We start from the raw sequence: 14,739 nt of genomic DNA, 5'->3' as shown, positions 1-14,739 counted from the left end.
AGAGAAATAGTGGCATAGGGTATATTAAATGTGATTAAGATATCATTTTAAAGCTAAGATTCTGGCATATTTCTTGAATAAAATCTCTTTGGACTTAAACACTTTTGGTTAGCTTCAATAATTCTAAAAATATGTTGATTTTGATAGTCAGTGCCAATCTTATTTTTATGGATTTTTATGAATTTTTAATGGATTATGATGGATTTTTAGTGGCCTTAGACTCCCTTTTTCTTGAAATGTTTTCCTCTAAAGTAAACTAATTTTGTATAAACATTTGACTCAAAGACAATGCACAGGAGCTAGTCTAGCGGATAGGGTGCTTGCCTTGCATGTGGCTGATTCGGATTTGATCCTCAGGACCATATACACCTCCTGTGATCCCTGAGGAATGATTCCTGATCATAGAGCTAGAAATGAGCCCTGAGCACTACTGGGTGTAGTCCCCAAACAATAACAAAAAAGATAATATTTATACAAGACAAATAGTGCAAACAGGAAAAATTAAATATTAGTAATAATAATAGTCAGTATTCTGATTCAGTTTTATTGACAACCTATTTTTAAACTGACTTAATGTATGTATCCTTGTGTATTTGCTTCCACTGATCTTAAACTATTAGAAACAAATGGGTCCTGAGAAAACTAAAATTAATATCCCTCATGGTTTCATTATCCTGAATCCTTCAAGCATTAATAGTTTGTGATTTAAGGAATCCATTTTGGTGATGTTTATTTTGACCAATCTGCTAGCCTAATAGAATATGCAAATATTGCTTTCCCTGTCACCAACAGTGAGCAATGCAACGGGATTTCAATTAGTCAGGTGACAGTCAGTTACAACCCAGAGGAATGAGATTAGATAACAAACATACAGGATGCTGTCCTTATGTTCATCTGAAAGTCTTTATTCTGAGTGCCATTCATTCATCTGAGTATTGTATTGTTAGTAAAGAGATTGCTATACCTATAAATTTTGGAAATATTATTTTTCTTTCTTTAAATATTTCAGTGATTCCTCATCTCAGTTTCATATAACTCAGAATAATACTGAAAGAGAGAGAGAGTTAAAGAGAGAGAGAATGTGTGTATATAATGGACAAAAACTGTATCGTACAGCAATTCTGAAACATCAGGAAAAGAAACATTCCTAAATTTCCTATATAATCATTATAACTTTCATTAATTACAAACGGTATCCAATTCACTTCATAACTCACCTCCTTCTTTAATCTGTGACTTAACCACCTATTTGATAAAGCAAGATGATAGAAGTTAGAAAAAAATCTTTATATTTATAAAATTTATAAATGTGTACTTGTAGAAAATTCCAAGAGGAGTTTTTCTTTTACCTAGAAGCATTGTTTATTGTGATCATATGGATCTTTTAAAGAATAATATTTGCTTTGCCAACAGTTGATACTTTATACTATAAAAGAATACTGTTATAGTAATGTATATGTAGTTATAGTATTTTCTCTCTACTTACCCAAAAATTTTGATGAATTTGCGTTTATCATTATACTAAAGATATAGATACACAAACATGAAACTAAATAATGTATATTTACAGAGACTGATCTCCAATGGGTGTTTTTCCTTGAGAACTCTTTCTTGAGAACTATACGTAATTAAATCAGGCACAATTTTAGACTGACATATACACCAATAGTAGTTGTGATAAAAATCTCAAAGTGGAAAAGCAAAGTCTTTCATTTCAGAGTATCTTACTTTACCCAATTAAATGTAAAAATTATGTTGAAACAAGTCAACAGGTTGCTTTCTAAAAACCACATTTATGAGTTTTAAGTCTATTACTATTATCATTCACCAGTTATTCCTGCTTACGGTCTCCTTGGAGTTTTTTCCTGAAATTATAGTCTGTTTATGATAAACCTAAAACCATGAACCAAGAATGTAGTTTTGAAGAGTGGCTTGTATTTGTTGAATATATTACTAAATTCTTAAATGAAACATATTCATTTCATCAACATGATGATCGATACATCTCAGCTCACTTCTGGGAGCCATTTTATAATATAATTTATGTTGTTCAGTTTTTGTTTACTTTACAAACAAAAATCAATATAACCACATTCTTCAATTACTAGCTAAAGATGTTTGCTTCTAAGTCAGCACAGTTTATCCTTACCTTAAGAGTACCCTACTACCACTGACATATTTAGATGCTAAATAAGACAATAGCTCATTTGTAACTCACGTTAATATTTTTATAAATAAATGAAATATATTTTCTCCATATTAAAACTCAATACCAGTGACTGTCATATTTTATAAATTACATAGGGGACAATTTAAAAAAATTGTGCTTTTTCACTGTCAAACAAACACAGTCTTCCCGTTGTTCATCGATTTGCTTGAGCGGGCCCAGTAACATCTCCGTTTTTGAGACTTGTTGTTACTGTGTTTGGCATATTGAATACGTCATGGGTAGCTTGCCAGGCTTTGCCATGCGGGCGAGATACTCTCGGTAGCTTACCAGGCTCTCCAAGAGGGGCTAAGGAATTGAACCCAGCTTGGCCAGACTGGCTGTGCACAAAGCAAACAGCCTACCGCTGTTCTATCGCTCCAGCCCTGTGCTTTTTCATTGAGCAATAAAATAATTTACCACAGAGGTTGCTTATATGCTTTATCATGTTGCTAATATATTGTGTCATGTACAAGTACAGTGTTCTAAATGCATAGAATATTAAGTTAGCTATTAAATATTTTTCTTCGAGCGATAGCACAGTGGGTAGGGCATCTGCCTTGCATGCAGCCGGTCCTGCTGAGCCCGGTTTGATTCCTACACCCCTCTCGGAGAGCCCAGCAAGCTACCGAGAGTACCCATGATGTATTGGATATACCAAACACAGTAACAACAAGTCTCACAACAGAGACATTACTGGGCCCACTCTAGCAAATCAATGAACAATGGGTGCACAGTGGACAGTGTGACCGTGCTATCGGATATTGTGTAATGATTTTTAAACCATAGTTATTTCTTTGGATTAATTTGAAAGTTAACTACACAAAGATTTAGCAACCATTTCGTGTACTAAAAGAATGAATAAGTTCCCTATACTGAAACAGCTTTATACTGAAGGAAAAATAACCATGTATGGAATTAATTTAGAAATTTAGTAAGCATTTTCACCTTGGTACTGAGACACTAGAAACAGGGTCTTTGACCCTAAACAGAAGGGTCAGCATCTGTCCTGTGGGGACCCTCTGATATCACGCCAGAGGAGTGTCTTGGTTAAGTATCTAACAATAGGTTTGTGTAGAATATTGGCACTAAAGCACCCAAATACTTCACATGCATTTTTTGCTTATCAAGATTCATGACACTGTTTTTGGTTTCCCTAATATGGGTACATTTTGGTAATAACTGCAACACATGCTAAAATCATATCCAAAATAGACTTATATTCCATTATGGGATGATGTCCTCTCTGTTTAGAAGAAAAACAATCATTTTTGTATACCGTTTACTTGAAAGTAGCTTACATGGAGCAAAATTCAACGAGTTACTTCACATTAAGTATAAGCATCATAATATATTTTATTTTGCATAAGCTTGCACACAAGTGCATATGTATATTAAATAATCTCTAAATTATACATAACTAAACTATTTTTATATCAAATTTCTGATAAATTTACTTATTTAGAATAAACTTAGGCTAAATTATTTAGGATCTGAAAAAGACATTTTATTTGCAAATGGAAAATTAGCTCTTTAAAAGTACAATGTATTTTTATTCCCTTATATTTTAGTAACATTAGATATGATATATATTTCTAAAATATAGCTGTAGTATGAGTTTCATTTTCATTATTAAGATGCCTGATTTGGTATAATATCAGTCAGAGATGTCCAGAGAAACAGAATCAGTAGGGTATTAATCTGTTTCTCTCTTTCTATATATATATATATATATATATGCATTTATCAACACATTCTATTATAATGTATATATAACATATTTATATAGACATATGCTTATAATTATTAGTATATTTGTCCACAAGATGCATGAATAATATGAATGTACATGAATAATAATAAATACATATTATTTAGATATATATTATATTTTTAAATCTGTATTTATCTTAAGGAATTGGCTCATGCAGAATGACAGAGGGTAAACTGGAATTATGCTGAGCAGGTCTGAAGGTCAGAAAATGGGACTGCAAGAATTGATATTACAATCTAACACATATTCTTGTCCTAGGAAATCTCAATTTTTGCTACTGAGATCTTTAGCTAGTAGATGAAAATCACCCAGAGTATCAAAGATAGCATTCTTTAATTAAAAATTGAAAGGTATTATTAGAACACAAACACCCTAACCACATCAAGAAACTGCCTTCATGGGCATACCTAAATGTTTAACTAAATCACTAAATACAATACTTGACCTAGATTGACACATATAACTATCACAAATACATGTCTAAGAATGTAACAATGCAGTAGGTTATTACTCTACACATAAATAGGTTTTTCAATATCACTTAAGTCCTTTGGTTACTAAGTATATTCTTCAAGAATAGCAGTTAGGTAAATAGAAAATATATAATGACTAATGACTGTATAATTTTTCAGATTTAAGAATATAGCAAACATAAAACACAATATTTTAAAAAATTGGATTAGGCATCAATTCAAATGTCAGTTCTAATGTTGCTAGAATGTAACTTTTAGCAATTTGTGCAATATCTCTAAACTCAGTATCTTCAACTATAAACATATTCAACAAATAACGTAATTCAGCATATGATGTAGTCAGCATATCATTAGCACCCTCTGTGCAATAGTTTTTATATGGAGGAAAATATATTTTGGTTTTTCATTTTTCTTGAAGATACACAAGAATGTGTTTTTATACTTTAACCTAAAATCCTTTGACCACAATTATCACCTGCCCTTCTCTGTCTTTTCCATATCAGAATGGATTTTAATATTTGGAACATCTTTTTTTCAAGCAAAAATACATCCTCATTATCAAGAACTCCCACATTCATAGATCATATTGCTACATTGAAAGAACTAGCACAGAAGAAAATTAATGTGTATATAAAATGTAGAACCAAGAGTAAAACATTTCGGAAGACTGAAGGAAGGAGGCAAAACACCAAATACTGCGGAAAATTGATGGAGAATCCAAAGGTGAGAGATTTAGTAGAAAGCAGTTTTGGTAGAAGAGAAAAGATTTCATGTGCATTGTTGACCATTATTACCCAACATTGCCCTTTCTCTAAAAGACATTTTCAGTGAATCTCATATTTCACCTTGTCTTCTGAAGTGTATTTTTTTTTTGACAAATAGAGAGATCTATTGACTTCTGTTCCAGATTTGGTGCCAGGTAGTACTTCTGGCTACTCCTGAAAGAAGACCTATACTAAGAATTTTATGATAATCATTTGGCCCTGGCTTGAGAATAATGAAAACAATAAAACAAAGGAGACAGAGTATATAAAAGTAAACCTAAATAGGTATATAAAAATAGTGTATGGTAAAAGGAGGCATTTTAAAAATTGGTTGGGTTGCTGGATTTATTCATTAATGTCAGACAAAATGGAAAATGTTTAAAAAAGGAAAATCCTTACACCAAATAATTTCAAAATGGGTTATGAATTTTATAAATTTTAATCTATTAAAAAGCATATTCTTTTCAAGACTTAATCTCTATAAAAGCAGGTATGCTTTATTGCTTTCATATTTATTCATTTATTTCTAGAAAAAGTATCAGGCAATTGTCATTTTAATTAATTAAATTGATAAAATAATTAAATTGATAAATTAATAAATTAAACCTATTATAAACATTTCAAAGCCTATTTTATTTAGTTGACCTTTATCTAGATTAAGATTACCTCAACTAAAGGCTGGAGTGATAGCATAGCAGGTAGGGCGTTTGCCTTGCATGTGGCCGACCCGGGTTCGATTTCCAGCATCCTATATGGTCCCCCGAGCACTGCCAGGAATAATTCCTGAGTCCAGAGCCAGGAGTAACCCCTCTGCATCGCTGGGTATGACCCAAAAAGCAAAAAAAAAAAAAAAATTACCTCAGCTAAATTGTCAAAGCTATCCAAAACTTTTGAAAAATGTTTCTTCTAATGGTTCAAGATACATTATTATCTTTGGCTGAAGTTATTTTAACACTTAGAGCCCACCTTTATTACTAATTCACACAAATATTGCTTTTCTATTTTTATATTGTATGAAACCACATCAGCAAAGCCTAAAGAAGACTTCAAAAATTATGTAATACACAAAAAAATGTTTGCTAACTCCCTATCATATTAGTAGTCTAGCATTTAGTGTAAACTTACTGAGCACTACTGAATGTGCTTAAAATAAAAGAATATATCAGAGTGTTCAGTTTTTCAAGATATATTTCAGCGAGGAAGTAAATTGAAGAACTCAAAAATATTTGTCATCAGTGGACAGAGAGAATAAAGCCATTCTTTCAACCGTTGGTAATGAAATAATACATGAGTAAGTAAGAATAGAAGTAAACTTATATTCTTAGGCCATCAACATTAACTTTAGTAGAGAAAGTAATGGTCAATCTTCAAAGTTTGAGATCACTTATAAGGAATATCAAAGAACCCTGTTTACTTATCACCAGGAACAACAAATTGGCCCAAATCACGAGGAAATAAAACATTTTGGAGACTAAGAACTACAGTAACTTTAATCTTTGTGAGGGTTCAGAAAGTGCTGAAGTCGTGAAAATTTCTAAAGGATTAGCCTAATTAAGGAATTTATGCTAAATAATTGGGAAATTGGGGCAGTTGTGATAATACAATGGTTAGGGTGCTTGCTTTACATAGAGTAGACCCAGATTCTATCCCCATATGGTACCCAGAGCCCTCTAAGGAATGATCCCTAAGCAATAGTAAGTCCTGAGCACCACTGGATGTGGCCCAAGAGAAATGGTGGGCTGGGGGGTGGAAAACCAATCATCTGTTAATGTAGTATGAAAATTTAACTAATGGAAAAAGTACAAAGTGTAAAACCACCAGTTAAACCACTCTTCTACCTTTAATGACTTATTTACAGCAGACATTCTGTGGAAGAGAGAGTTTGGTGAGATGAGTGAGTTAAACTGGTAGAATTTTGTGTGGTTTTCTTCAGCAAATTATTGTGATTTTGTAGGGCTGGAGCGATAGCACAGCAGGTAGGGCGTTCGCCTTACAAGCGGCCAACATGGCCGACCTGAGTTCGATTCCTCCGCCCCTCTCGGAGAGCCCGGCAAGCTACCAAGAGTATTCGATATGCCAAACACAGTAACAACAAAGTCTCCGATGGAGACGTTACTGGGCCCGCTTGAGCAAATCGACGAATAACGGGAGGGCCTTTACCTTTACCTTTACCTTATTATCTGTAATTAATTAGAACAAAGTGGTTTTCTTTGCCCAACATCCAGTAAGTAGATTTGCTTATCTTATGATTTTTACTAATCATTAAATATCCGTATCAACCATAAATGATTTAACTTTATATTTCATGAATGTGCATATTCATGATTACTTATAACTGTGAATTAATTTTGAACCAAAACAATACTTGTAAGAATATATCATGAATAATAAATAAGATAAAGCCATCAATTAACTCTCTTAGATAATACTTCATGACCATGTTGTATATTGATCATTGGACTACACTGGCACACGACAGGGACAAATGGAGACGTTACTGGTGCCCGCTCGAGCAAATCAACAATTAACGAGAAGTCAAGTGTGAAGTGATCAAGTTGTATATTGTTGAGCAATTCCTATGTTTAAACAGCAGAGAAAGAGCCATTTCTAGAACAATGCAATAAAGTCAGAAATATAGCTTGTGGGCTTTCTCCCCTGATCTGCATGGGACGGGCATGGAGGCCCAGCTCTGGACAACAAAGCTGAACGGCTCCAATTCCAACCAGGTACAGCCCGCCCCCAAGGGCCTGGGACCCTCTCTGGGCATGTGCAGCTAGCTCCATCTCCTAGAAAGCTGGTTTTCTCCCCTGATCTGCGCGGGATGGGCATGGAAGCACAGGTCTGGGCAACAAAGCTAAATGGCTCCTCATTCCAACCAGGAGACATTCCCAACTCCTCGCCCAGTGCCAGGGACTCTTTCCAGAGCCGCGGCCGCGTTAGTTTTCCAACTACATATGCCATAGGAACCATAAGCTACCTTCTTAGATGGAAACATCTCTAGTTTAGCTCAGCCACTAGAAACACAGTAGCCAATAACTCATAAGCCTATCTTAACTCACACTGCATATCAAGCAGAATAGTAACAGTGAATGTGAAGGACTAAACCACACTTGTCACAATGGTAAAGCAACGCAAAAGCCCACCAAACTTTATTATTGAAGAGTCTAGCCCAGATGACACCAATAGTACTGTAGTGTTAGACAACCTCTCTGACAAGGAATTCAGAAGGGAGCTACTTAGGACGCTTAGGGAATGAAAAGAAACAATGGAAAGCAATGCCAATAGAAGACAAGAGGATTTGAAGGCAGAAATGAGGAAAATGCAATCGAAAATGTCAGACCTGAAAAATCTCGTAGGCGAATTGAAAAACTCAGTGGAAGGCCTCAGCAGCAGAGTAACAGCTGCTGAGAACAGAATCAGTGAGCTCGAAGATGAAGTTCAGAGACTCTCCAGAAAAGAGTAGAAAAGGGAAAAGAGACTCACAATTCGACAACAGATGGCAAGAGAAGATCGTGATGAAGCCAAGAGGGGTAACATAAGAATTATTGGAGTCCCAGAGGTACAGGAAGAAAACCTTTATGAAGAAGAAACTGTCAAAGACATCATTGCTACAACGTTTCCAGAGCTGAAGAAAACTTGTGACCACATTCAGGAGGCCAGGAGGCCTGAAGGGTACCAGCTAGAAGAAATCCGAATAAAAATATCCCAAGACACATTCTGATCAAAATGACCAAAACCTTAGACAGAGACAAAATTCTGAAAGCAGCAAGATCGAAGAAAGAAATCTCTTACAAAGGAGCATCCTTAAAATTCACAGCTGATTTTTCTGATGAAACCCTCATGGCCCGCAAACAGTGGTGGGACATAGTAAAAAAACTCAATGAAATAAATGCCTCCCCAAAAATACTTTTCCCAGCAAGACTCTCATTTATAATAGAAGGAACAACACACAGTTTCACAGACAAACAACAGCTCAGGAACTTCATAGACTCAAAACCATGGTTACAAGAACAACTAAATGGACTACTTTAAGGCAAGAAAGGCCCCTCAAATACACCAAATTTCAACAAAACAATGGGACAAAATCCCATAACAATAATCTCTCTCAATGTCAATGGGCTAAACGCACCAATTAAAAGACATAGAGTGGCAGGATGGATTAGAAAATTGAACCCAACATTCTGCTGCCTGCAAGAAACACATCTCAATAGTCAAAGCAAACACAGACTCAGAGTCAAAGGCTGGAAAACAATTCTACAGGTAAAACAGCTCCCATAAAAAAGCTGGGGTAGCCATCCTTATATCAGACCACATCGATTTCAGAGTGAAGAAGGTAATAAGAGACAGTGAAGGCCATTTCTTATTGATCAAAGGATCTGTACAACAGGAGAACTTACAATAATAAATGTATGTGCACCTAATGAGAGACCAGCAAAGTACTTAAAACAACTTCTCATAGATTTGGAAAAAGACATCAACAGCAACACAATACTAGTGGGAGACTTCAATACCGCTTTGTCACCTCTTGATAGATCAACCAGACTCAAGCTTAGCAAGGACATACTTCATCTGAGGGAAACAATGGAAGAAAGGGACTTAGTAGATATATACAGGACACTTCATCCACAAAAAGCTGAATACACATTCTTCTCAGGCGTACATGGAGCATTCTCCAAGATAGACCATATGCTGAGCCACAAAACATGCCTCCATAAAATTAAGAAGATAGAGATTGTATCAACAATCTTCTCAGACCATAATGCGCTGAAATTAGAAGTAAATCACACACAAAAACAGAAAACTAAATCAAACACCTGGAAATTAAACAGTGCGCTATTGAACAACGAGTGGATTAGACAGGAAATCAAAGAGGAAATCAAAAGATTCCTAGAAATAAATGAAAATGAGAACATGAGTTACCAAAACTTATGGAACACAGCAAAAGCTGTGTTAAGAGGAAAGTTTATAGCTCTACAAGCATTCCTCAGGAAGGAGGAGCGAGCACACATAAGTAACCTAACCTCACAGCATAAGAGCTTAGAGAAGGACCAAAAACTATTGTAAATATTGTCACATTTTCTTTTTAGCTATCTCAGTTATATTTAAATATCATTTTATTTGTTTTGGTTTGGGTCACAACTAATGGTAATTTATTATCGTTGGCTTATATCTGGCTCTGTTCTCAAATATCTCTTCTGCGGACTCCAGGGAGTATATGGAATGCAACTCATGAACCCTATTTGCTATACTATTACACCAGCCTCTACTTATAAGTATTATTAGATAAATTTCTTTGATTATTCAGATACACAATCTTTAGTTTCTCTTATTTTTGAACATCGTCATCCTTTATAAATTTATCTAGCTCTCACTTAATATCAGTAGGTTTTCTCTTGTATTGATAAAACTGAAAATTTTCTCCAAGAGAAATGTGTTTATTAATTATATTTATTTTCAATTCATATTACATATTAAATCCAATATTTCAGAAAAATGAACTAAAGCAATTTTAGAACCAAATATACTTGACTTACCCCAAAGACATTGTTCATAGTTATAGAAGTTATGCCAAGCTCACACACAAATGGTAATACATAGTAAACTATTTTCAATTTTCAATTTAATAATAAATAAATTTTTGAATGCAAAAATAGTGTATGCTATTTATAAATAGTAATAATATGAAATAAACATCATGTTTACTAACAAAAATTTTGAATAAACTTTCTTTCATATGTCTAAGTCTCCAGGAGCAGTTCCAGAATATTGCTTATCCTTCCAGAGAAAAATTATCATATCTCTAATTATGAATTTATTGTCCCATTGTTTACATACCCTATATATGTAGAAACATATAAATTCATATATAAATTGTCACTATATCCTCTCTATATGTATCAACATGTGTATCACAAATTCATATCTTGTTGGTTTGAATTTATACATACACATGCTACTATGTTTGTATGAGACTCCATTAAGTTAGTGCTTATATTGCCATTTAGAAAATTGATTTTTCCTATGAAAAATATCTTCCTCACCTTTCATATTACTTTATATTGATGCCAATGTTTGATGAAAAATTCTACAATCATCCACAGCATTTTCTGATGTGCCATTTAACAGGTGCCAGCAGGACACAGAATCTTGAGTCTGTGGAAACCAAGAACTTTAAATGTTATCTATAAAATTAAATTCTTCAGAGTCATAAAGTAAAATCACATGAAAATGAATATTAGTTTAGATGTAAAGTGTAGCCCTACACTTGATGATATGAAAAATAGGTGGTAATGATAAATATTTCAGTCCTAGAAAGGATGAATTAAATGATAATCTACATTTCCTGTGTGATATTAATAAAAAGCATAAAATGAGTTGAAATTTTATGATTTTGTGCAGCTTAAATATAGCATAATTCGTCAAGCACTTGCGCTGCACATGAACCATAAGTCTCAGCCTCTACCACCACATATGGTCCCCTGAAGTGCCAGGAGAGATCCCTGAGCATAAAAACAGAATCAAGCCCTGAGGGTGTGACCCCCCCCAAAAAAGCAAAACCAAATCAAAGCAGCTACGACAAAAAACAGGAGTATTTTTCCAAGTTATTAATCACAGTAAACTAGAAAATATAAGTTCAACCAGCCCACACTTTCTATTATCTTTCCCAGATGACCTACATACAGAATTACTAAATGAGTGGTAAAAAGTGAAGTGCATAAAAGGTTTGACCTTACCTGCTATAATAGGTAGTTTCTCATTAATAAAACTAAATGAAATGAACTATAATTATACATATCACTTAAGCATATTTTCTCCAAGAAGTCTTGACAAGTCATACAAGAATTAATAAAATTTAGTTCTTTGGATTTAATATGAACAGGAAGATCAGAATGCAGGAATAAAATTTTATCATGGTTCTTTTCTCTATTCCATGAAATAGGAGAAACTCATTTCAATATAATGGATTTATGTCTGCTTATTTTCTCATTTCATAATCATTAACTTAATGCTGCATGCATATAAAAGTAAAAATGTTATTAGAGAAATAAAGTAAAATTATTAAAAAAAATCTTAACCACTAATAATATTCTATACAATATGAAATAGAGATGCTATTTTGATTCTATTATTTATCATATAATTAATCTGAAATAATCTAACAAAAGCTGTGCTTAAGAAAGAGTAAACTGCCTGTAAATATAATAGTGCTATATCTACAAAGGTCATGCCTTGCATCCAGCCTATCCAATCCTGTCCTCAGCACCACATGTTCCCTGCAAAATCACCAGGTATAGTCATAGAAGCTCACACACACTGCTGAGGTGATCTGGGAAAACCCTGACACCAACAAGGCCCAAGCAGTATCTTGTTAAATAACCAACCCAGTTGCCTAAAAATTGCTGGAGAGGCCCCGGGGCATCCTGAGCACTTCCTGGGAGACCTGTATGGAAAGAATGATCATAAACATTGCAATACAGATTTGATCACCTATTTTGTGCAAATGCATGGCAGAACCTGGCAAGCTCCCCATGGTGTATTTGATATGCAAAAAACAGTAACAATAATGGGTCTCATCCCCCTGACCCTGAAAGAATATAGTACCATTGGGAAGGGCAAGTAAGAAGAGGCTGCTGTAATCCCAGGATTGGGACGAATGGAGATGTAACTGGTGCCAAATCGAGCAAATCGATGAACAACCGAATGACTGATACGGTGATGCAGTGATTTTGTGCACATAAAAGATTGAGAGAAAAAACATAGGGAACCTTTAATCTCAGTAACAGAATGAGTTTTCCACACTTGTTAGGATGTGTTCTGCAAAATCATTTTACAGACATTAAAAATTGGTCATGCTAATATTTAAAAAATTCAATTTTAGAAAAAGCATATTTCAAGGAATAGAGAATTCTAAAAGAGTACCATAATTAAAAAGGAATCAAATGTAAAAAAGAAAACAAACTTAGATATATATATATGTATATATGTATATATATATGTGACTTGATCACTTGATCGTTTGACATCCCATTACTTACTGATTTGCTCGAGCGGGTGCCAGTAACGTCTCTATTCATCCCTGTTGCATGCTAGTGTAGCCCAATGGTGTCTGCTCATTCTAGGAACACAAAGAGCCTCAAACGTATTGTTCAGGGTCTTGACAAAGAAGTCTGACCATCTCATAGGTGGGCGGCCACACGGTCTTTTGATGTCCATTGGAATCCAGTTAGTAATGGCTCTAGTCTGGAGGTAATCTCCAAATCTCATTATGTGTCCAGTCCATCTGACTTTCGACGCCTTGGCAAATGAAACACTGTCCCTGATTCTTGACCATCGATGGAGGTCAGAACTCCGTATTCTTTCTATCATTTGAGTGAAGTGGGTTACTCCAAGCATAGCTCTTTTGATTCCTCTTTGGGAGACCCAAATAGGGTTCTCATCCTGTTTTCGTAGGGCCCAGGTCTCTGAGGCATATGTTAATGCAGGAAGAATGGTGGAGTGGAAGAGATGTGCCCAGAGCCAAAGATTCTTCATCTTCTTAGCTCTTTCTTCAATGCTCTTGAAGGCATTCCAAGCCGCTCTCTTCCTTCTGCATAACTCTGGTGTCAGGTCATTCATCATGTTGACTTCTTGACCTAGGTACACATAACTGTTGGATTCTGAGATGTTTGTTCCATTGAGAAAGAATGGAACATCAGGAACGAAACCATTTCTCATAAACATTGTCTTCTTGAGATTCAGCTGTGGTCCGACCTTTCCACACTCATGGTCAAAGTTGGCCAGCATTTGTGCTGCTTGGTTAATGTTTGGTGTTATTACAATGATGTCCTCAGTAAAGCAGAGGTGATGTAGTTGCCGACCGTCTATCTTCACTCCCATTCCTTTCCATTCTAGTCGTCGCATGATGTTCTCGAGAGTGGCACTGAAGAGTTTCGGTGAAATAGTATTGCCCTGCTGAACCCCTCTCTTGAGGTCAATGATCACCTCCCTGTATAATGGTGAGATTCTGGTAGTGAATCTGCAATACAGCTCACGGAGGATCCTGATGTATTGAGTTTGAACGCCCTGTTTGGCTAGGGCTTCAATGACCACTTCAGTCTCCACAGAATCAAAGGCCTTCTTTAAATCAATGAATGTTAGACAGAGCAGCATCTTGAACTCCCGAGAAGCCTCAATGAGCTTGGTTATCGTGTGGATATGATCGATTGTGCTGAATGCTTTGTGGAACCTGGCTTGTTCGCATGGTTGTCCTTCATCAAGTGTCCTGCCAATCCTATTCCGGATGACTCGAGTGAACTGCTTGTAGATGACAGACAATAGGCAGATTGGGCAATACTTGCCAGTATCGTGGATGTAGTACAGTAGTACAGTCCTGCTGGTTTTCCATTAGGATGGAACCTTGCATTCAGACAGGTAGCATGTGAAGAGCCGAGCCAGGGTATTGATAAGTTCTGATGCCAAATTCTTCAGTTGTTCAGGTCTGACCTTGTCTGGGCCGGGTGCTGTTCGCTTCTTTACCAACAA

Source organism: Sorex fumeus, unplaced genomic scaffold, assembly GCF_029834395.1.
Source record: "Sorex fumeus unplaced genomic scaffold, SorFum_2.1 ptg000037l, whole genome shotgun sequence".
NCBI lineage: Eukaryota > Metazoa > Chordata > Mammalia > Eulipotyphla > Soricidae > Sorex > Sorex fumeus.
The sequence above is the reverse complement of the archived record's forward strand: the minus strand, read 5'-3'. Positions refer to the sequence as shown.